At 39.2% G+C, this 25,749-nt stretch overlaps 1 pseudogene; it reads left to right on the plus strand.

Annotated features, from left to right (window-relative positions):
* LOC102128574 (putative homeobox protein NANOG2) overlaps nt 1-25,342 on the plus strand; it is a 32,647-nt pseudogene extending 7,305 nt beyond the window's left edge.
* Nucleotides 25,343-25,749: the final 407 nt, after the last annotated feature.

Genomic DNA, 25,749 nt, shown 5'->3' on the forward strand with positions numbered 1-25,749 from the left:
TCACTGCTTCTTAACATCTGGCTGACTGCTAACTATATCTCATTCACCTGTAGTCACGTAGTACTGGAAAATAAACCAAGAAAACAGTACGACTTACTTGCTGATTAAAACTTCTGTGGCAATGAAGGGTGAAAAGGATTCATAAGAGTGTTGAGAAATTCTGGCAGGACCAATATCCAGAATGATGAAACTGAGTTCCTCATGGAAAGACAGTCCTGGAACTCATGGGCTCTCACTGCCCCTGAGATGTGACAGAAATAGTCTTTAACTTGGAGTTAGAAGACCTTGATTCTAATCCTAGCTCTGTGCTGGCGAACTGCCCTACAAGTGAGAGGAAAAGATGCTAAACAGTAACTCGAATCCTCACAAAGAAATAAAAAGCACCAATAAGGATAACTACATAGGTGACTTATAAAAGCATAAATGTGTGTTTGCTTGTAACTTTTCTGACTTAAGACAACTGCATAAAGCAATACTTATAAAACTATTGATGGGTTTATAACATATAAAGATGTACTTGGGCAATAATAGCATAATGGACTAGGGAGGAAAATGAGTAATAATGGGATAGAAAAAAGAGAGAAAACAAATAAATAAAATTAAATTCTAGCTCTACAAATTATGAGTTGTGTAGCCTCGAGCAATTTTTTACCCAACTTGCGTCTCAATGTTCTGCATACATAAGATATACTATTTATCTTACCGTTAAGTAAGATGACATTTATTTTACAAGGTTGTTGAGAGAATAAAGTGAAAACAGTGTTTCAGAAATATTTTGTACAATGATTTGCACAGGCACTCAATAAATGTAGGAACTACTGGGTAATGTATACTTGGTGGTTCCATGTATGATTTTCTCTACTTTTCTGCACATTAACATTTTTATAGTAAAAAAATTAATTCCAGCTTCCTTCCGTTTATGATCTCTTCTTCCTTGACACTTGCAGGTTCAATCTATGATTTTTATGAATGAACATGAAGGATGAGGACTTAATGCTAAAATAACTAAATGGGTAGTCTCCACAAGGATTTTCTAAGGGGATACAAATAAATGAAACGCAAGTTAGGAAGTTCTCCACTCCATTTTGCATAAAGATACGTCACACAATCTTGAGATGCAAAGATCCAGATCAACACTGTAGAAAGAAAATAAATCTTGGGGCCCCCAAATTACTAAGCTAAAGGGAAAAGTCAAGCTGGGAACTGTTTAGGGCAAACCTGCCTCCTACTCTACTCAAAGCCAGCCCTCTGCTCACTGAGATAAATGCATATCTGATTGCCTCCTTTGGGAGAGGCTAATCGGAAACTAAAAAGAATGAAACCATTTGTCTCTTGTCTGCCTTTGACCTGGAAGCTCCCTCCCCTCTTCGAGTCTTCCTGTCTTTGCTTCAAGTTGTCCTGTCTTTCCAGATGGAACCAATGCTCATCTTGCATATGTTGATTGATGTTTCATGTCTCCCTAAAAAATATAAAACCAAACTGTGCTCTGACCACCCTGGACACATGAAGTCAGAACCTCCTGAGGCCCTGTCACAGGTGTGTGTCCTCAACCTTGGCAAAATAAACTTTCTAAACTAATATTATTTGACCCAACAATTCCATTACTGGGTATATACCCCAAGGATTATAAATCATTGTACTATAAAGACACATGCACATGTGTGTTTACTGAGGCACTATTCACAATAGCAAAGACTTGGAACCAACCCAAATGCCCACCAGTGATAGACTGGATAAAGAAAATGTGGCACATATACACCAGGGAATACTATGCAGCCATAAAAAAGATGAGTTCATGTCCTTTGCAGGGACATGGATGAAGCTGGAAACCATCATTCTCAGCAAACTAACACAGAAACAGAAAACCAAACACCGCATGTTCTCACTCATAAGTGGGAGTTGAACAATGAGAACACACGGACACACGGAGGGGAACATCACACACCAGGGACTGTCGGGGGTTGGGGGGCTAGGGGAGGGATAGCATTAGGATAAATACCTAATATAGATGATGGGCTGATGGGCGCAGCAAACCACCATGGCACGTGTATGCCTGTGTAACAAAACTGCACTTTCTGCACATGTACCACAAAACATAAAGTATAATAATAAAAAAAGAAATCTTAAAAAAAATAAACTTTCTAAATTAACTGAGCCCTGTCTTAAATTTTCGGGGGTTCACATTTTGGTAACCATGAAGGGATTCTGAGTGGAGGTGCACCTGACCTTTGACAAATCTCCTATAGGTGCTTGGTACTAACATGAGCTAATTTTATGGCTCAAACCAATAGGACAATTTACTGAGGTCTTGGAGCACCCCCTCCAGAGAATCCCTGATCTCCCAAACTGTGGTTGAGATCTAAAATTTATTTTGCTGTACAACTCCCTTTTTTGAAGTTTTACTTGCTTCCAATAAGAAAGGCAAGTTTTCATGCTTCCATAACGATGGAAGGCCGGTAACTCCTTCATGGAGTTTAAGCTCATTTCCAACAGAGAAAATGAGATTTTTTCTCTGCTTCTAGGATGGCAGAGAGCAGTCTACCATTTCCAACAGAGAAGATGAGGTTTTTTTCTCTGCTTCTAGGATGGCAAAGAGCAGTCTACAGCCTGAGACCCATTACTACATAAGTAACTGAATTGGGGTTTTGTCTTGGCTAAAGTTAACAACCAGCTGGTCTTCATTTCTTCTCACCATTAGAGTGCTCAGTAGTCATACAAGTTGTGCGATCGTTTGTTCTGCTTAACTGTTTTTTGCTGTTATTTGTTCCTGTTTTTGTTGTTATTGCGATCTTTTTGCCTTTGTGTTGGACCAACTCTATCTGACTTAATAAAATCCAAAGGAAAGTTCTAAATCGTGGGGAACAAGGCCTCTCAAGTGGTTAAATTCCCATCCCCCCCCCCAAAAAAAAGTGGCATGGTGGAGAACAAGGAACCAGAAAAAAGAAAAAATAAAAAGAGACAAAAATTTTTGATTTTGACAACTAAAGGGGCATTATTAATTTTTTTTACATTTTTAACCTTTTTTTGGCTTTTTTTGTTGTTATACTTTAAGTTCTAGGGTACATGTGCACAACGTGCAGGTTTGTTACATATGTATACATGTGCCAGGTTGGTGTGCTGCACCCATTAACTTGTCATTTACATTAGGTATATCTCCTAATGCTATCCCTCCCCCCTCCCCCCACCCCACGACAGGCCCCAGTGTGTGATGTTCCCCTTCCTGTGTTCTCATTGTTCCATTCACACTTATTAGTGAGAACATGCGGTGCTTGGTTTTCTGTTCTTGTGACAGTTTGCTGAGAATGATGGTTTCCAGCTGCATCCTTGTCCCTACAAAGGACATGAACTCATCCTTTTTTATGGCTGCATAGTATTCCATAGTGAAACTGTAAACTAGTTCAACCATTGTGGAAGACAGTGTGGCGATTCCTCAAAGATCTAGAATTAGAAATACCATTTGACCCAGCCATCCCATTACTGGGTATATACCCAAAGGATTATAAATAAAGGGGCATTATTTACATAACAAAGTCACCTTTTTGCTAGCCAGGCCAGAATGAAAGAGCAATGGCTATACTTCTGAAATAGCAACAATTTTTCTGAGCTGAAATATGTTAATGAGATTTTAAAACTGTTTTTAAAAAAAGAACTCAGTGGTTCAAGTCAGCTTAATTAAAAGCTAACATGCAAGATGTGTGTGTGTGTGTGTGTGTGTGTGTGTGTGTGTGTGTAAGTTTTTTCTTCTCAGTTGACTGACTTCTGTTTTCTTCATTTACTTCTGCTGTCTCTCCTTTCTCCTGCACCCTTTGGGGGAAAAGCCTGTTTTTCCTTATGGAACTCCAAAAGTGTAAACAAAAAAGTTCATCTCAGCCTTTTTTTTTTGAGACAGAGTCTTCCTCTGTCGCCCAGGCTGGAGTGCAGTGGTGTGATCTCGGCTCACTGCAAACTCCACCTCCTGGTTTCATGCCATTCTCCTGCCTCAACCTCCTGATTACTGGAACTACCAGCGCCTGCCACCACACCCGGCTAATTTTTTTTGTATTCTTAGTAGAGATAGTGTTTCACGTGTTAGCCAGGATGGTCTCGATGTCCTGACCTCGTGAGCCATCCCCCCCAGCCTCCCAAAGTGCTGGGATTATAGGCGTGAGCCACCGCGCCCAGCCATCTCAGCTTTTAAACTGCTTACTTTTGAATTGTGTCATCTGATTTATTGATTAAAATAGTTATTGCCACAGAGGCCACTCTTGCGTTTTTAAAGAAGAGTGTAGTTTAGACACATAGAAATGTCTTTGATTTTAAAAAATATTATTTAAATACACTATAAATACATCACATGGTCTAGCCTCATAATTCTTCCTTTTTGGAGACCCAGAATTCAGTCTGGCCTCTGCCCAGAGCTCAGAAATTCAGTTAAAAGATAGGTAAATCCCTATCTAAATAAAATTGGTCTTCTTATACAATCCTGTGATAGATTTTTATAATTTTATGTTTGATTTTGCATCTATCTTTAATCTCCCTCTAGCACACCAGCCTTTTTCTCTCCGTACCCTTTGATGTACATTTTGCTATCTGATTTTCACCCGAGTTGTTTCCTTAAAGATGCAAATTTAAGGCTCTTTAGCTGACAACTACCTAAGGTTGTGAAACAGGTTATCAAGAATCTGAAAGTCTAAGATTTTTTAAAAAAAGGTCTTAATGAATCTATAAGGTGTACTTCTATCAGCATGCCTAATACGTCTATGTATTTATGTGTTGTGTACACGTTTCACTACTAAAAATATATAAAAGAGCTCTAAGCAATTGGCTTAAAAAATAAAAGTGCTTAAATCAGATACTAAATAAAAAAGACTAGTCAAATGCTTTTTCAAGTTCATGTGACTTATTTAAAATCTTTCATAAATAAGCTGAATTTAAAATCATTGATAAAATAATATTAGAAATGTCTTAAGAATTTGCCAGCATACATTTTTATTTACATTTACTAATTAAGCAATTTCATACTTATCCCTGCCAAATACTGTAAGACGTCAAAATTTGGCACAGGGGTTACAAAGCTAAAAACTCAGCCCAAGACAGAATGATCTTTGCTTGTGTAATCTTTAATAAGTAAGACATTGATACTGGTTTAATGAAAATAGCTTGAATTTAGTAATTCAAAAACATATTGAATTTAGTAATATTACCATAACTTCTAATCCTGTGGCTTTAGGCAGTCTAGTCCACAGGCAGTAAGGAGGTTTGCTTTGGGAAAGGACTGTTATCATTTTTGTTTCAAAGCTAAACTATAAACTAAGTTCCTCCCAAAGCTAGTTTGGCCTATTCCTAGGAATGAACAAGGACGGCTTGGAGGTTAGAAGCAAGATGGAGTCAGTTAGGGCAGATCTTTTTCACTGTCTTAGTTATAATTTTGCAATGGCTGTTTCATAACTTTAAATGATGACTATTGCAATTTTCATAAATAATCTACTTAAGTTATTAAAATAAAATAATTAGGTAAATGTAATGGGATAAATACTTTTAGACAAACTTGTCATAATTTAGAATCTAAAGTTATGTTAAATAAAATAATAGGTATTTCATTATTTGAGTAGTTTCCAGTAAAACTATATTGTAGGAAAACATTCTTCCTAAAAAAATGTGTCCTTTAAAAAAGGTGAAACAAGATAGAAAGTTATAAAAATCAGGAGGGCTTTTTTTTTTTTTTTTTTTTTTTTTTTTTTGGTAAGAAAGCTTAATGAGAAATAATTTCATATGAGAAAGAATCTTGTATGATACATTTAGTCCTTGAGTGAAATGACTGGTTGTTTAAGAAGGAGGGATGTTCAGGACAAACCAGACAGCCCCCCTAAAAAAACTTGTATGATCAAGTTGTCACATTATTATTAAGTTTTGGTATGCTTAGGAAAAAAACTGAGATTAAAAATTTTTTAATTAAAGTTATTACATCCATGTATCTTTTTGTATGTGCTTTTAAAGTACTTATGACAATGAGTTACAGCGTTTTTGACTCCTGGGTCTAAAAAGGGCATCAAGTCCTGCTAAACTGTAAGCACTGAAAGCAATTAAAGCCCCGTCTTCAGGACTGGTAGAAGTTGTCAATCAAAATAAACTGCATTCCTGAAACACAGGTCCAGAAATTAAAGCTATTCAACTCCTCAAGGCCCAGGGACTATCACGGAAGAGGTGGGGACGTGAGATTGTAAGGGCTGATTTTGACAGAGAAGTTTAGTTTCTCTGTAATAATTAATGTCAAAGGCACACTGATGCAAGAACAGCATGTAGGCCCCTGTGTCAGATTAACAAGGTTTTCTTGAAGCATTAACTGACTCCTAAATAAAGGTTATAAAGATTATGAAAGGTTTATGGAAGTTGTATCTTATGGTTAAGGTTAAAATTGTATAAATTGTTTATAAAATTTTGAAAAACATATTTAATTGGTTTCATGCTGTTTTTATTAGGGTTTACTGTTCATAAAATTAAGTCTCCTTTCTCAAAGAATAAAAGTCTTTGTCTTTTTTTTGAAATCCTTGAGTTATCACTTTGGTCAAATGAATGACTTATTTTACAATGACCTGTGATATCAAGTGTTTTCCTTTGATATTTGATAACCTTTCCAAAATCAAATTATAAATTACATCTTTTTCTGATCTAATTAATAATTTAAGATATTAGTTTCCCTGAAGTCCAAAAATGACATAATTTGGCTTATTTGGTATAAAAATTATACAAGAAACATTGCCAAATATGAAATAGTGTTTGGTTTTCTTTAGATTTTATTTATATAAATATGCTATTGATGCATGTTCCAAAATCATGGGAAACTCCTATAATTCTGATATGACTTTGTGTACATTATCAGTAAAAATTATAATTGTTATGTTCAATTATTGTGTGCCACAGAGATACCAAATTTCTTTGTCAATTGTGTCTTTGACTATATGGCTACCCTAAAACCTTTTGTCATCTGTGAACAATTTTTGTCTTGTTTTGGTCCTCCTTAGAGGGTGGTTTTATAATCAGCTATAGAACCCTAACAGGTATTCTTGAATGCAGGTTTCTGATAACTTTGGAGATTGTGACAGAATAGAGGAAAAAACTTTCAGGACTCTCATGGAGAGCTGGAATATTCGTGAATATCAAGAAGAACAGAGTTAACTGTGTCAACTGAACTAATAGAAGACTAAAGTAATCTTTTTAACTTTTTGTGTAAAAAGCTGCTGATCCTTTGTTTTGTTTTTCAGAGTCAAGGAAACTTTTCTTTCAAGCTATTTACAGCTTTTGAGAATTGAGTAAAGTATACTTCTACGAACAAAATTTGGAGCATATTTGTTTCCCTCTGCCTGACTTCTCCAAAATTTGGAAATTATTTGTGAGTATTCTCAATTTATGACAATACAGTTATTTACATAAGTGCAATATGAATTGTTTTCATTTGTAACAAGACACAATTGGAGAAACTGGTTATTTTATCAAGGCTTTGACTGGAATGGTGTGCTTTCCTTTAAGAAGTCAAACTTGACAAATGGAGCTGGTAAAAGCCCCTTGGAAAAATTGACCCCATACCTTTGTCTACATAGCCCCTGTACAGGGTTTACAGGGTTCCTGACCTATGGCAAGTAAAGAGTGTCACTTTTTGACAGGTCCAGAGCCCCAAGTTTGTCTTGGAACCTCAAGAGGAGAGGATCACTCAACTCAGAGGTATTTAATGGCACAAATTCATGGCTGGGCTTCGCTTTAAAGAGGTCTTATCTGAGATTCCTTTTATGGAAAAAAGTTCCATCAAAGCCAGTTTTAAAGCCTATGTAAAAAATAATTATTCTTGCTGCACTGTTTACATATAATTAGGCCAGGTATAGTAAAGCAAGTCAGTCCCACCATGATTTGTCTTTAGTAAAAATGGGAAACTGGAGAGAGAAAAATTATGTTTCAAAAACTATGGTACACCTGTTGTTAGAATCTAATCTTGCCTAATGTTTTTCCAATTTTTATTATTTTCTACAGTTTGAACTGAATTCTAATTTTTCTTGGCTACAAGTCTTCAAAATTATGTTTTCAATGTTTTTCCTTCTTTTTTCCCCCATTTTTCCTAATTTGGAGTCAATGAAAGCCCTGTGAACTGAAGCTAGACAACTTAACTTCAGAAGAAAATAACAACAACCTATTTACATGCGTAAGCCTCTTTCATATCTGCCTGCTGATGTATGGACTTCAGAGTAATGTGGCCTATTTCAATTTTCAGGATTGTTCTTTTGTTTGTTGTTTTCCTCCCTTCTTCCCCCTATTTTCTCTTCACAGGGCATGAGACCTCACAACCTGCTAAAAATGAGCTTTCCTAATAACTCAGGACCTGCCCGTCAAGGAACAAACTATCCTAGCCATGAGAGATCAGATGAAACCTGAAACCACAGACTCATTTTCTTCTAAAATGCTTTCTCCAAAAGATTTTTTAAAAGAAACGGGGGAAATGTGAAAGGAAAATATCTTGGGGCCCCCAAATCACTAAGCTAAAGGGAAAAGTCAAGCTGGGAACTGCTTAAGGGAATCCTGCCTCCAATTCTACTCAAAGCCACCCCTCTGCTCACTGAGATAAATGTATATCTGATTGCCTCCTTTGGAGAGGCTAATCAAAGACTCAAGAATGAAGCCATTTGTCTCTTACCTATCTATGACCTGGAAGCCCTCTCCCACTTCTAGTTGTCTTGCCTTTTTGGACTGAACCAATGTTCATCTTACATATGTTGATTGATGTCTCATGTCTCCTTAATATGTATAAAACCAAACTGTGCTCTGATCACCTTGGACACATGTCGTCAGGACCTCCTGAGGCTCTGTCATGGGTGCACATCCTTGACCTTGGCAATATAAACTTTCTAAATTAACGGGGACGTGTGTCAAAATTTCGAGGTTTGCAACACTTATTCTTTACCTTTGTCTCCTGTTGTGTTAGGCAACTTCTCACATGGATACCAATGATCTATACTTCATGGTATTCATGGCCTTGTATAATCCTCTCCCCTTGAGAGTGGGCTGAATCTGATGAAGTACTTCTTTTGCTGTTTCTGTTTTGTTTGTTTGTGACATAATCTCACTCTGTCGCCCAGGCTAGAGGGCAGCAGCACCATCTTGGCTCACTGCAACCTCTGCCTTCCAGGTTCAAGCAATTCTCATGCCTTGGCCTTTTGAGCAGCTGAGATTACAGGTGTGTGCCACCTGCTGGGATAATTTTTTTGTATTTTTAGTAGAGGCAGGGTTTCACCATGTTGGCCAGACTGGTCTCAAACTCCTGACCTCAGGTGATCTTCCTGTCTGGTCTCCCAAAGTGCTGGGATTACAAGCATGAGTCACCGTGCCTGACCTAGTGAGGTACTTCTAATAAATAGAATACAAAAAAAGCGATGAGATGTCACTTCTGAGATTAAGTCATAAACCATTGTGACTTCTGTCTTGCTGATGCTCCCTCACCAGCCCCTGTCTCTGCTCTGCTCACTTCTTGCTCTGATGAGGCAGGCATCCATGCTATGAGCTGCCCTATGGAGAGGCCCACAAGGCAAGGATCTGTGGGAAGCCTCCTGCCAACAGCCATGAGTGTGAATTGGAAATGGACTCATTTCCAGTTGACCTTGGAGATGGCTGCAGCTCTGTTGACACCTTGAGGGCAACCTCATAAGATAGCCTAAACCAAAGCACCAAGATAAGCTGCTCCAGATTTCTGACCCACAGAAACTGTAAGATAATAAATGTTGTTGTTTTAAGCTGCTTAATTTCGAGGTGATTTTTTACACAGCAGTAGTCAACTAATATATTTATCCCTGACCAGTGTTATTGCCCCAATTCTTCACAAAACAATTTTTTAAAGCATCAAGAGGGGGTTATCAGGTTTTCATTGGTCACAAAGGATTTATGAACTAGAGTTTTTAAAATGTTATGCATACTAAGAAAAATCACTGAGAAAAATAACTTCCCATGTTGATGTCTGTTCTCTAGCTGAACCATGAAGAGATCGCCTACGTTTTCTGAGATAGTTCCAATTTCAAATCTTCTGCTCCATGTTTCCCTGAGTCAGCTTGTACTTGTCCAAATCACATATCCTGAATTTTAGTTTGGAGATTATGGATCCCTATAATCCTGAATTGCTCTTGAACTTGGCTTATATCACTGGTGAGCCTGATCCATCAAGCCATGTATAAATTATTTACTGATCCTCTTTTATAGCTTCAGCACTCTGCTATGACAGAAGCTAAGACAGTCCAACAAAGGAATAGACTCTTACAGAGAGTTTTGTACTATTTGGGGAGACTGAACAAGCATACGTGAGGGTTTAGAGCAATCAGTGAATTGGCTGATAGATGCAAGAGTTAAGTCAGTAGTTCAGGAAGGGAATAATCCTTGGGAACTATAGAATATGAAGAAAATTCATGGAGGAGGAAGACTTGAGATGGGACAAAGGAAGAGCTAACTTTATTCTTGCTGTTCAGAGCGAGAGAAAAATTAGCGTAAAGTCGAAGAGACAAGATTGAGCATAAAATAGGTTTCTGGAGATAGGGAGAAGCACAAAGTGGAACACAGTGAAACAACAGACTGATCAAGAGAAGAGAACACATATTTTGGTGTATACCAAAAGCAGGTTGAATATGAAGAATGTTCCTGGTCTATTGTTAACTGTCTGATCATTGTAAGAAAAGTAATCACTCATTTCATGCCTATTGCATGCCATGCACTATGTTAAGGCCTTTGTGTATATCATCTTATTTACTCATTATAAACAAGATTCTTATTATGTGCCTTTTACAGACAAGAACACTGAGGACTCAGAGAGGTAAAATATCTCACCCAAGGTCACAAGCTAATATGTGGCAGAACCAGGATTCAAATCCAGGTCTGATTGACACCAAAGTCCATGCTTCTAGCCATAGCATCATGAGATGTCAGGTACAGAAAACAGCTTGGGCGTGCCATCATGAGGATCATGAGGACCAAAGAAAAAATTAATTCTGAAACTACTTTGTAAACTCTCCAGAGGTAAGTGCTGGTATCCACCTGACTATTTCATCTACTCGTTTATGTGAGTGGGTAAAAATGCAGCAACATTGCATAGTGTAGAAGGCACATACTCTTCCATTCTTGGCCATGCTATTAAACTAGCTGTGGACTCCTGCAAAGCCACTGATATTCTGGTTCCTCTATGTAATCTTTAAGGTCACTTCCACGTTTATTTGTGTTGCATGCAAGATGCATACTTCTAGTGACTACACCAAAAATATCCTAACACGGTGGTGGGTTGTTGTGTTAGTCCATTCTTGTATTGCTATAAAGAAATACCTGAGGCTAGGTAATTTGTACAGGAAAGAGATTTTATTTTTGGCTCATGGTTCTGCAGGCTGTACAGAAAGCATGATACCGGCATCTGCTTCTGGTGAGGGCCTCAGGAAGCTTCCAATCATGATGGAAGGTGAAGGGGAAGCCAGCACATCACATGGAGAGAGACATCACATGGAGAGAGATGGAGCAAGAGAGAGTGAGGAGGGAGGTGCCGAGTTCTTTTTAAATATCAGATGTCTCATGAACTCAGAGCAAGGATTCACTCATCACCAAGGGGATGGTGCTAAGCCATTCATGAAGGATCCGCCCCCATGATCCAAACACCCTGTACCATGCCCCACCTCCAACACTGGGGATAACACTTCAACATGAGATTTGGAGGAGACAAACATCTAAACCGTATCAGTTGTGTTGATTTAAAACATCCTTTTTGAAGCTCTGAGCTACTGATCCTATAACCTACTAAATATGCCTTTGTTCTCTCCCTAAATCTAGTAATAAATCCAAGTGGATAGCTTGCTTTAAAAAATACGTGTGATCAATTATCACTTAATATTGTGCTGTTTATTTGGGGCCCAAAAAGTTCAAGGCTTCAGGGGAAAATGGAAGCTCTAGTTTATTTTGCAAAGAAGGTAGGTTACAAAAAACGTGTGAATGCTTAAGAAGCTGCAAGGAGCCCAGCCCTCATTTGGTGGTGTTCAAAACCTTTCTATGAAGAAAAAGACTCTCACTCTCTCCAGAGACTTTGGTATTCTTTTATTTCAAGGAAAACAAAATATCTCTATAGCTTGTATACTGTATCTTAATTAATTGAACATATTTTAGAAAATGTGTGTCATTAGAAAGTATGTGAATATTTTGAAATATTTTGAAATCAGATAGCACATTAGAAAATATGTCCACATATTTGCACATTAGAAAATATGTCCTTGTTTTGTTTTTGCTAATTGGCTTACTGAACTCAGCTTCACAAAACCCTCTAAGCAATATTCCTCAAATTTTAATGTTGTGTTTAACTCATTTCTGTGACAAAAAAAAAAAAAAAAAAAAAAAAAAAACCTGCTTTCCTCCATGCTTTGAATGGAAATCTCTTTTTGTTGTTCTCATCCACCATATTTATTTCTGGGATGTTAGTCCCCATAAAGGCTCTTTCTTATTACAGACGATGAGAAACATAAATGGCCTTTTAATCTAGAGAGTAAGTCTTCCCACATGCCAGCACTCATATTTTAAGAATCTGGAATGAGACCTGAGTTTTATTTTTTTCCAGAATTTGGGATTTCATTCGTTGCTGCATTCACTTATTCCAGAATTTGAAGTCTCATCAGAATACTGAAAAAAGCTATTAAGTCAGAAACTGAAGGGTTGGGGATGTTACCCTATTTGCAAGTTTACAGGTGAGCCTGCCACATGCAGCTTTATATACATATACTGACAGAACGGAATAGCTTTGGATCAGAGACAAAGACTATTTACTCATCATAACAAAACCAGCAGCCACAGGTATATCGTGTATCCGTTCCCAAAGCCCTAATCCCCACAGGGTGTCACAGTGAAGACCAGATATTACCTGGGGCAGGTACTGGAGTATAGCACAGGAGAGAACTCCCCAAATGAGGAACAACTGATTTATGTAGGGCCGCCGGTGACCTGCCCCTCCTCCCCTCCGGAGAGAGAGGGAAGACATATTTACTGCGGAATCTAAGCAATTCTCTCCCAGGAGAGGAGGAGGATTTACTATCCTGGAATGTCTCTGAGGAGGGAGACATTTCTACACTTTGTTATCTCCAGCTTCCAAGGCCTTTTGCTTTGCGAACATCTTTGAACAGATAGTCCAAAACATGTAGGAATGCCATGGAGAATTGTCTTCCACCCCAGACAGGACTAGGAACAGAAAGAATGCAAGTGCCTCCAGAAAGCAATTTATCAGAAACAAAAATCAGAATTCTCAGGCCTCCCTCCCAGACCAGCCCACACCTGAACGCTTCAGGTGCCAGTCTGAGCTTTTAGGGAGAAGTCGAATCCCAAAACCTGCTGGGCTATCAACTGACAGCCAGAAAGCGGGGGGAAAAATCTAAATACAAAATCGATAGGACAGAAATCAGATAGTACATTCAAAGTGTTTGAGAAGAAACGATTTTAGAAACATCTCTGAGGCTGATCTGAATGAATCATTGCTTTCTTGTCATATACATGTAGACTTGGCACAAGCAGGGAAGAAGCCATTTAAGGTGTTGGTCAATTTAGACAATGTCCCTGGAGTTTGGAGGTTGCTCTGGGAGTCCTCAGGTTAAGCCAAAGAAGAAGTGAGTTTGGAGTGGAAGACAATTTATCCTGTGATGTCCACGTCCACAGACCACACAGTCTGGCTCTTCATTATATATAGGCAGACCATTCTGCCAGGTAAAGCTCATATCAATAGCCCCATGATTGTGATCCATTAAGGCACTTCATTCATGTATTCCATTTCTCAGTGTGAACAGACAGGTCGGAAATGAGACAGGCAGTAGTTGACAACCCAGGGTACCAAGCAATGGACTGCTTGAAAACACTCAAGTGGTGCCTGGGCAAGAATAGCTTTGAAACTGGGTTATGCTCTCAGCAACAAATCACTGAGTGTTCCTGAAAAATTGAAAGCATCTTGCTTGGAGAGGAGGCATTAGCTCAGGTACTCTCCTCTGGCATTCTCTGGCTGGCCAGGCAAACAGCCAAGATACAGTCTCTTTGGACTTTCGCTAGCTGAGAAAAATGGCCCTTCAGATTTCTTGAGATATTTTGGGAATATTAAGCTGAATGAAATTTGAAGTCACCTAACAGGTTAATGGTTCAAATTATTAAAGGGGCTACACTAATCTTCCTTCCCATAAGAAAAATGTCAGTCATTTGACTTCTAAAAATGGGGACGCTGGAAATGAAAAGTTGAGATGGGAGAAACCACGGGCAGCTTGCATGCTCCTTAAACTAAAGTTCATGTTCTACCTAAGATGAAGAAGGTATAGAGGGATTTTCTCTCTCTAGACAGAAGTTATATATACAAATATATATATGTATATACACACATATGTATGTGATATATACAAGGTTGTTCCTTTGATTTTAGAATATTAGATGCTATAAATTAAGTTTTAATTGCTAGGTTTATTATCACTTCTCTTGCAAGTAAATTAGGCTTTACATACTGTGATTAAATTCTTTCTGCAAACCATCCGTTAATGGCTTCATTTGTATATCTTTGCTCCATAAAAACTGTATTCACAATCCTCTCAAGCTTGTAACTGTTTAAGAATATTGCTTTGGCTGGGCTAAGTGGCTCACGCCTGTAATACCAGCACTTTGGGAGGTCAAGGTGGGTTGATCATGAGGTCAGGAGATCGAGACCATCCTGGCTAACACAGTGAAGTCTCATCTCTACTAAAAATACAAAAAATTAGCCAGGTGTGGTGGCATGTGCCTGTAGTCCCACCTACTCAGGAGGCTAAGGCAGGAGAATCGCTTGAACCCAGGAGGCAGAGGTTGCAGTGAGCCGAGATCGTGCCACTGCACTCCAGCCTGGGCAACAGACTGAGACTCTAACTAAAAAAAAAAAAAAAAAAAAAAAGAATATTGCCTTAAAAGGACAAGGAATCAACCTGAAGGAGCTCCCAATGGCCAAAGCTAGAACAATTTAACAACAAAATAAATCATATAATGTTAGATTATAACCCAAAGTTAAAAATAAGTATCCATGAGACCATACTAATATAAGCAAATGATTGAATGAGTAAATAAATGGAGAAGAGAAAAATATTTCTTGTCTCTTGAAATATTTCTCACTGCTCTTAAGTGACTAATATGATTAAGACAGGTACACATAAATAGTCTTCCTTTCTTAAAGTTAACTGTGCCCATAAAGATCAATGGAATAGTAGACAGCTCAGAAACAAACCCTTACATATGCAGCCAAATGATCTCCAACAGGGGTGCCAAGACCACTCAGTGGGAGAAAGGACAGTCTCTTCAACAAATGGTTTAAAGAAGTCGAACTCCTGACCTCAGGTGATCCGCCCGCCTCATCCTCTCAAAGTGCTGGGATTACAGGTGTGAGCCGCCATACTGGGCCTGGCCCCATGTTATTTACATTCAAATTTCCCATGGGCATTGTTTAATCATTAAGATCTGGGACAAAGTTAAAAATGCTAGCAACAATGATTTCAAGTCCTTACCCCTCCCAATTTCCTATGTGTGTTCAGATGATTAACTCTTAAGAAATATTTCGGCCAGGCGTGGTGGCTCACGCCTGTAATCCCAGCACTTTGGGAGGCCGAGGCTGGTGGATCACGAGGTCAAGAGATCAAGACCATCCTGGCCAACATGGTGAAACCCTGTGTCTACTAAAAATACAAAAAATTAGTCGGCATGGTGGTGGGCACCTGTAGTCCCAGTTACTCGGGAGGCTGAGGCAAGAGAATCATTTGAACCCGGGAGGCAGAGGTTGCAGTGAGCCAAGATTGTGACACTGCACGCACTCCAGCCTGGGCGACAGACCGAGACTCCATCTCAAAAAAAAAAGAAAAAAAAAAAATATTTCTTTACTAAAAATAAGGTTTTCCCGCATAGGCTTTGGTGATCATCTCAACCAGATGAAACCAGAGCTTCCACAAGCCGGTCAATCTAACATGAAGAACACAACATGAATGAGAGGTCATTCCACTCCAGAAAATAAAATCCCACTAACAGGAATGGTATTCACACAGGCAGCACTGAATATAATTTAATAAAAGGAAATCCTGTCTCTCTTAAAATAGAATCCAGAACCTCTAGAACTTAGAGCTAGGAAGTGAAAATCTGGGTAAGAAATGTCCCCCCAAAAAGTGGTTTTTAGTACCCCTCTGTGGTAGGCGGAATTCTAAGATGACACTGAAATGACACTCACCCTTTATAATCCCCTCCCCTTGGAGTGTGGGTGGGTAGAACCCAAGAACATAATGAGATGGTACTCCTCGGATTAGCTTCTGTGATATGGCAGTTGACTTTCTGTTTTAATTTGGTTAAAAAAAAAATATTCCCCATCTTAACCAGTTTAGAGTGTGCAGTTCAGTAGTGTTAAGAATATACACATTGTTGTGCCACAGATCTCCAGAACTTTTTCACCTTGCAACACTGAAACTTTATTCCCATTTAAACAACAACTTTTCATGCCTCTCTCCCCCAGCCCCTGGCAACCACCATTCTACTTTCTGTTTTTATGAATTTGAATACTTTCAATACCTCATATAAGTGTTTATCTTTTTGTGACTGGCTTATTTCTCTTAGAATAATGTTCTTAAGGTTCATGATGTTGTAGCATGTGATAAAATTTCCTTCCCTTTTAAGACTTATTATATGTATTCACAAAATTATATTTATCCATTTTTCCATCAATAGATATTTGGGTTGCTTCCACCTCTTGGATATTGTGAACAATGCTGCTGTGAACAGGGATGGGTGTGCAAATATCTCTTTGAGACTGTGCTTTCAATCTTTTGGATCTATACCCAGAAGTAGGATTGGTGGATCATATGGTAGTTCTAGCTGTAATTTTTTTTTTTTTTTTTTTTGAGATAGAGTCTCGCTCTTGTTGCCCAGGCTGGAGTGCAGTGGCACAATCTCAGCTCACTGCAACCTCTGCCTCCCAGGTTTAAGCGATTCTTCTGCCTCAGCCTCCCGAGTAGCTGGGATTACAGGTACGCACCACCACGCCTGACTTATTCTGTATTTTTAGTAGAGACGGGGTTTCTCCATGTTGGTCGGGCTGATCTGAAACTCCCGATCTCAGGTGATCCGCCCGCCTCGGCTTCCCAAAGTGCTGGAATTACAGGCGTGAGCGACCACACCCAGCCCTATCTGTAATTTTTTGAGGAACTGTCACACTATCTTCTAGAGCAGTTGCACCATTTTACAGTTCCACTAACAGTGCACAAGGGTTCCAATTTGTCCACATCCTTGCTAACATTTGTTACTTGCGTGCTTCTTTTAAAATAGTAGCCATCCTAATGAGTGTGAGGTGATGTCTCATTGTGGTTTTGAGTTTGCATTTCTCTACTAATTAGCAGTGTTGAGCATCTTTTCATATGTTTGTTGACCAGTTGTATATCATCTTTGGAGAAATATCTATTCAAGTTCTTTGCCCATTTTTTATTTGGTTCGTTTTTTATGTTGTTGGGTGTTAGAAGTTCTTTATATATTCTGGATATTAACCCTTTACAGATATATGATTAGCTAATATTCTCTCCCATTCCATGCATTGTCTTTTCATTCTGTTGTGTCTGTTGATACAAAGAAGTTTTTAAGCTTGATGTATTCCTATTTGTCTGTGTATGCTTTTGTTGTCAGTGCTTTTGATGTCATGCCCAAGAAATCACTGCCAAATCCAATGTCATGAAATTTTTCCTCTATGCTTTCTTCCAGGGGTTCTATAGTTTTGGGCCTTACATTTAGATTTTTAATCTGTTTTGAGGTAATTTTTTGTATATGCTGCAAGATAAGCATCCAACTTTATTCTTTTGCATGTGGATATCCAGTTTTCCCAGTACCATTTGTTGAAGAGACTGTCTTTTTCCCACGAGTGGTCTTGGCACCCCTGTTGAAGATCATTTGGCTGCATATGCGAGGGTTTGTTTCTGAACTGTCTATTCTATTCATTGATCTTTATGGGCACAGTTAATTTTAAGAAAGGGAGACTATTTATGTGTACCTATCTTAATCATATTAGCCACCTAAGAGCAGTGAGTTTTCTTTGGCTGGTCACAGAAGGAAAAACAGAGATTTAAAGTATGGGCAAAATTTGACAAAGGCGTGTTGCTGAAACGGAGGAACCATGTGGCGAGGACCTGAGAGCAGTCTTTAGCAGTGGGGAGTGTTCCCAGACTACAGCTGACAACAAGGAAATGTATTCTGCCAACAATCTGAGGGAGCTTGGAAGTGGCTCTTTCCCTAGCTGAACCTCCTGAGGATGATGGCACAGCTATACAACATCTTAATTTAAGCCTTATGAGACCCTGAGTAGAGGGCCCAGTTAAAACCAAACTCCCAACACAAGAACTGTGAGATAATAAATTTGTGTTATTTTGAGCTTCTAAGTTTGTGGTATTTGTTACACAGCAATAGAAAACTAATACACCCTGGTTATACCTTCTTCCTCTGATTAGGTCATTAATGGCCCTACAGTTGGGGGCCATTAGCTCACTGAACTCCATGGCCCTTTTGTTCTTACCAAAGTTTAGACTGTTTGGAATAATTTTTTCTTTATTTTCTCTTATTTACATATCTTTAGGAAGGAATTTTAAATAAATCTTAGAAATAGGTAATACCTATACATGGCTCATAGTTAAAATATGTAGCAAGAGATATAGTGAAGACTCTCTCTGCAACTGTTATTCCTCATCTGTCTTGTTCTCACCTGCCACCTCCTCTCCCCTCCCCAGATAACCACTGCTAACAGTTTCCTGATATTCTTCTCAAGTTACTTTTAAATGCACATATGTGACAAAGACTGTTAATTACTTCCAATTTTCATTCTTCTCTTCTTAAATAGTATTAGAATTTTTAGTTGGAGACCTGGCTGCCAGGAATTAAAACTATGTTCCCCAGGCTCCCTTATAGCTAGATGTGACCAGATGGGATATAGACAAACAGGCTATGAGGCAACTTCCAGGAACCTTCCTTGGGATATGCCCTTTGCCCCTTCTTCTCCATTCCATCCTGCTGCCTGGGAAGTGGATGTAACATTAGATTGGAGGACAAGAACATGCCCTAAGGATGGAGGGCTGGTGAACTAGAAAGAAACTGAATCCCTGAGTGTGTTATGGAGCACAGCACTTGCCCTCAGCCTTGGACTGCCAGCCCTGGACATTTACAGAGAGAAATAGCCTGTAATCCCAGCACTTTAGGAGGCCAAAGTGGGCAGATCACTTGAGCTCAGGAGTTCAAAAGCAGCCTGGGCAATATGGTGAGACCCCGTCTCTACAAAAAAAATACAAAAATTAGCCAGGTATGGTGGCACTTGCCTGTACTCCCAGCTACTCAGGAGGATGAGGTGAGAGGATCACTTGAGCCCAGGAGGCAGAGGTTGCAGTGAGCTAGATGATACCACTGCACTCCAGCCTGAGCAACAGAGCAAGATCCTGAAAAAGAAAGGAAGGAAGGAAGGAAGGAAGGAAGGAAGGAAGGAAGGAAGGAAGGAAGGAAGGAAGGAAGGAAGGGAGGGAGGGAGGGAGGGAAAGAGAAAGAAAGAAAGAGAAAGAAAAGAAAGAAAGAGAGAGAGAGAGAAAGAGAAAGAAAGAAAAGAGAGAGAAAGATGAAAGAAAGAAAGAAAGAAAGAAAGAAAGAAAGAAAGAAAGAAAGAAAGAAAGAAAGAAAGAAAGAAAGAAAGAACGAAAGAAAGCAAGCAAGCTACTTCAATCTTTTAAAAGCCACTGTTCTTTTTGGATATTATCATTTAATGCTAAACCTAATTCCAAACTAATACAGTATTTAAGAAAATAAGATATATTCTCCTTACTCCTTCTCTTACAAATAATAGAGTATTACAGACTTCATATTACGCTGCCCTGCATATTGCCTCTTTGACTTAATATATCTTACAGATCTTTCCATTTTGTACTATCCCGGATGATAGGAAGCAGATGGCACACTAGAAACAGCTGATTAAAGGGAGTTTAATCACAGACTATTTATGAAGATTTTGGCAAGGTTAGGAGAAACCAATAAAGGATGATGATGCACCCCAGGGCTAGCCATAGGAAGCCATAGCATCCTTACACCTGAAATTTTAAGTGTTTAAATCTGGACTGTTTACCAGAACCCAGAGAGGTCTTTTGCTGCAGGACAGGGTGACCCAATAGGGATGGTGCTACTGAGAGAAAAACACAGCCACTGCCAACCTTCACCTCAGCAGAGAGGGAACTTGTGGAATATCCTAACCTCTCTTTCTTCCTACTTTCCAATCTCTTCCTGGTGCCTCCTATAGGTTGCTATAGGTTGAATCCAACCAAAAGCTGGAGGGCAAGGGGGCTTGGCTGATGCAGTCCGCAAAGGTCAGCCTCCTGGGGCCCAGAGCAGGATGGAGAAAGGTGCAGCATGCATATAGAGTGAAAAGTAGAAAATATACCTGGTTACTTCTTAGCATCTGCTTTTATCCTTTATTTAGATGAGAAATTTGTATCCCCAACACAGGGAACATACAAAATCCCATCAGCTACATGCCACTGTAGGGTAATGTCATTCAGTCATATTCCAAAACCATTAAACTTTAGCCACTACATTGCTCTTTGTTTAAAATAGCAGGAACATTTACAAATTCATGCAATTTCTATCAAAATTCCAACTGCCTTTTTTGCAAAACTGGACAAGCTGATCCTAAAATTCATGTAGAAATAAAAAGAACCAGAAATAGCCAAATAATAATAATAATTCCTAAAAAGTAAAACAAAGTTGGAGGACTCACATTTCCCAAATTTAAAACTTACTGCAAAGCAACAGTAATCAAGACATTGTGGTAATGGCATAAGGATAGATATCAATGGAATTGAATCGAGACTCCAGAAATAAACTCATACATTTATATTTAACTGATTCTCAGCAACGGTCCCAAGACCACTGAATGGGGAAAGAAGAATTATCTTTTCAACATATAGTGCTGGGACAACTGGATATCCATGCTAAAAGAATGAATTTGTACCCCTATCGCACAGCATATGCAAGAATTAACTCAAAATAGATGAAAGACCTAAATCAAGAGCAAAAACTGTAAAACTCTTAAAAAAACTTAAGTGCAAATCTTTATGACTTTGGATTAAGCAATGGTTTATTAGATGTGACACTAAAAGTACAAGCAACCAAAGAAGAAACAGACAAATTGGCTGGACTTAATCAAAATTTAAAACTTCTGAGTATCAAAGGACACCATTAAGAAAGTGAAAAAACAGAATAGAAGACAAATATTTGCAAATCATGCCTCTGCTAAGGGTCTAGTGTACCCAAAATTCATAACAAAAAAACCTCTTACAATGCAATATTTAAAAGACAACCCACCAGGCGTGGTGGCTCACACCTGTAATCCTAGCACTTTGGGAGGCCAAGGCGCACGGATCACCTGAGGTCAGGAGTTTGAGACCAGCCTGGCCAACATGGTGAAACCTCATCTCTACTAAAAATAGTAGGGTGTAGTGGTGGGCACCCGTAATCCCAGCTATTCGGGAGGCTGAGACAGAAGAATCACTTGAACTCGAGAGGCGGAGGTTGCAGTGAACCAAAATCGCGCCACTGCACTCTAGCCTGGGTGACAGAGCCAGACTGACTCAAAAAACAAAAAACAAAAACAAACAAACAAACAAAAACAACAATTAAAAAGTGGGCAAAGGATTTGATGGGAGTTCTCCAAAGAAGATATGCAAATAGCCAAAAGACTCATGAAAAGATGTTCCACATCACTCATCATTAGGAAAATGCAAACCAAAACCACAGTGAGAAGTCACTTCATACCCACTGGGATGGCTATAATAAAAATAATAATAATTTTTGATGACAAGTATGTGGAGAAAATGGAAACCTCATATATTGTTGGTTGGTATGTAAAGTGGTGTAAAACTGTGGAAAACTGTTCGGGAGTTCCTCAAACCATTAAACATATTACTACTTAATACATGACCCAGAAATGTTACTTCTAGGTATATAATCAAAAGAAAAGAAAACATATGTCAACAAAAACTTGTACATGTACAACAAGTTTTTCTACAAGTTTTTGTACATGGTTTTGTACAGGTTTTTGTACAAGTTTTTGTACATGGTTTTGTACAGGTTTTTGTACGAAGTTTTGTATAAGTTTTTGTATGCCAAGTTTAACTTGTACATGAATGTTTATAGCAGCATTATTTATAATAGGAAAAAGTAGAAACAACCCTAATGTTTATCAGTTGGTAAATTGATAAACAAGATATGATATATTCATACAAGGGAATATTAGCCATAAGAAGGCCTGAAGTACTAATACATGCTACAATATAGATAAACCTTGAAAACATTGTTCTAAACTACAGCAGACACAAAAGGCCACATATTGTGTGATTCCATTTATATGAAATGTCCAGAATAGGCAAATCCATAGAGACAAAAAGTAGATTAGTGATTAATCTAATCCATTAGCCAATGGATAGGGGAAGAGAAGATAGAGAATAACTGCTGACAAAGGTTTCTTGTTGAGATGATGGAAATGTGCAGGAATTAGATGGTGGTGCTATGAATACAGAAAAAAACACTAAATTATGTACTTTCAAATGGTGAACTTTATGTTACATGAATTATATTTTATTAAAACATTGCAAAAAAATTAACAGAGAAGGGGGTAGGGGAGACAATTAACAAAAAACAGCTGCTACTTTCCTTAATTCTCTAACCAGTTATAAACTCTAATTTGAGAATCATGACTTTTTTCTTCCACTACCCATTCCACGTTCCCCTTATCCTCTGCTAAAACCTCAGCTGGATGGGGTTCTTTACCTGATAGGGTGACTCAAACCCCCTTCCTGTCATACCTCAGTCTTTGAAGGGTTTACTGATTGCTACAGTGAATCCCCTGGGTTTCAAGTACCTTACCTTGTAAGGTAGCAACTCATTTTCTCATTATTAATTGGTTTCTATCATCCGTCCATAAGAGTCACCCCTTTAGCTCCCTCTAGGGTAAGTAGCACAGGAGCCAAAATCGGCCAGAGAGCGGGGCTCAATTTTCCATTTAACAGGACTGCCTGACTGTATAGCATGGAAAAGCATTCCTTCCTTGGGTACTTGGATCCCCAAACCTACCAAATCCATGGTTATGGAGATTAAAGGGAAAAGTTCTAGAAGTGTATTGTAAGGAATAATAATGAAAGGGGCCCCTCCTACCTTACCTTTTGGTTCTCGAACCCTTGGATCCTGACTATAAGGCAGTCACCACTGTTGAGTGGTCCCTGAATTAAGGCATGTATGTACTGCATCCTCCAGAACAGCACCTCAAATTTTAGTAGGTCTTTCCATCATTCTTTCAAGCCAGCTACTTCTGAGGGATGAGACATGTGGTTACACCAACTTATTCTGAAAACGTAAGCCCATTGTTGCACATCTTGGCCATGAAATGTGCCTCTGGTCAGGGCAAATGCTGAGTGGGACACCACAATAAAAGATAAACCTTTAAGTCAACAAATGCTGGAAGAAGCATCATGAGAATGGAAAGTAAATCCATAATCTGAATATGTATTTAATTCATTAAGGACAAATTGATGCTCCCTCCATGACAAGAGGATTCTGATGTAATCAACCTGACACAGGTGACTGGGTGATCCCTCCAGGGAACAATACAACATTACAAGATCACCTTTGGCCTCTGCTATTGGTAGGTTAACCACTCAAGCTGTGGTGGCCAGATCACCTGAGTGAGGGGAAGTTCATGGCCTCCATCCCTGTTGCCATGGTTGCATGGTACCCTTTCCCACTGGGCAAGCACCAGAATAACTGGAGAGAGAAGCTAACTGACATGCATGACGGGGATTGTCTTGTCCGTCTGATTACTGGGAAACTCCTCTGCAGTGCTTGACTTTGGTGAGCATTCACAGGGATCAAAAAACACACTCTGTGCCCATTCAATCGGCATACCTCTCCCCTAGATTTCTTTGCTCCTGCTCTTCCAGTCGCATTCTTTCTCTGAAAAGTGGGCCAGTACATTAGCCACTACCCAAAAATTAGCACTGATCCATACATCAGGCCATTTCCTTTTCCATGCAAAGTGAATAACTAAATGTGCCACCTGAAGTTTTATCCTTTGGGAAAATTTTCCTTCACTACACTTTCTTGGCCATCTGTAAGTGAGGCTGAAATACAACAGCCATCTGCATCTGCTGGCACCTGCACACCAAAAAGGCCCATATATAACCAGGCATGCAGCTTTTTTTCCTCTGTTAACTGTTCATAAGGAATACCCAGCCGGACTGAGCTGATTACCTCCTATTATTTTGGAGGCAACTCACTTCATCCCAACTTCTTGAAACTTTCACTTCTGGAGGTCATATTTCTCTCAGATCTTCCAGAAAAAAAAAAGTCTTAAAGGCTTAGACTTTTTTTTTATAGTCCAGCTCTTAAATTTTTTCCTTCTCTTTCCCAATAATAACCTGAGTGTGGATCCAGCTTGTCCCCAAATCCTGCCTTGCTCCAAAGCATCCGAGTGTAAAGACTCTTCACCAACGCCTGTGACTTGTGGGCCTGAAGAAGACTACCCATCCTTGCAAATGTCTCCTGCTGAGATGCCTCACACGGAGACTGGACAGCCCTGATTCTTCCACTAGTCCCAAAGGCAAACAACCCACTTCTGCAGTGAAGAGCACCACAAAAAAGGAAGACAAGGTCCCAGTCAAGAAAAGGAAGACCAGAACTGTGTTCTCCTCCACCCAGCTGTGTGTACTCAGTGATAGATTTCAGAGACAGAAATAGCTCAACCTCCAGTAGATGCAAGAACTTTCCAATATCTAGAACCTTAGCTACTAACAGGTTAAGACCTGGTTCCAGAACCAGAAAATGAAATCTAAGAGGTGTCAGGAAAACAACCAGCCACAGGGTAGCAATGGTGTGACTCAGAAGGCCTCAGCACCTACCTGCCTCTACTCTTCCTACTGATGACTGGTGAACACAACTGAGAATCTTCCAATGTGGAGCGACCAAACCTGGAGCAATTCAACATGGAGCTACCAGACCTGGAATCCAGTCCTAAAGCAACCACTCCTGGAACACTGAGACCTGGTGCACCCAATCTTGGAACAATCAGGCCTGGAAAAATCCCTTTCATAACTGTGGAGAGGAATCTCTGCAGTACTGCATGCGGTTCCAGCAAAATTCTCCTGCCAGTGACTTGGTGCCTGCCTTGGAAACTACTGGGGAAAACCATAATGTAACACAGCAGACCGCTAGGTTTTATAGTGCTCCACAAACCATGGATTTATTCCTAAACTACTCAGCAAACATGCAGCCTGAAGATGTGTGAAGACAAGTGAAATTGATATTACTCAATTTCATTCAGGCTGAATCCTTCCTCTCCTCTCCTCCCCTTGCCCATAGGATTTTTCTGGTTTGGAAACCACGTGCTCTGGTTTCCATTATGCCTATCCAGTCGATTTGGTCGAGGGTAGGGTATGGTTGGAGCCTAATCAGAGAGGTTTCTTTCTTTTTTCCTATTGGATCTTTCTGGAGAAAAGACATTCTAATGACCTTGACTGCTAAGGGCAACAGGATAGAAGCTGTCTCTGACTATAGAGAAGTAGATATAATACTGGTTTGGATATCTTTAGGATTTAGACTCTAACCTCGAGAATAGGAAATAAAAGTACAAATTGGTGTAATGAAGGTATATTCCCATTTTCTGGGATAGGGAGGCTTTACTTATTTTTTTTT

Source organism: Macaca fascicularis, chromosome 4 (assembly GCF_037993035.2).
Source record: "Macaca fascicularis isolate 582-1 chromosome 4, T2T-MFA8v1.1".
NCBI classification, from domain to species: Eukaryota; Metazoa; Chordata; class Mammalia; order Primates; family Cercopithecidae; genus Macaca; species Macaca fascicularis.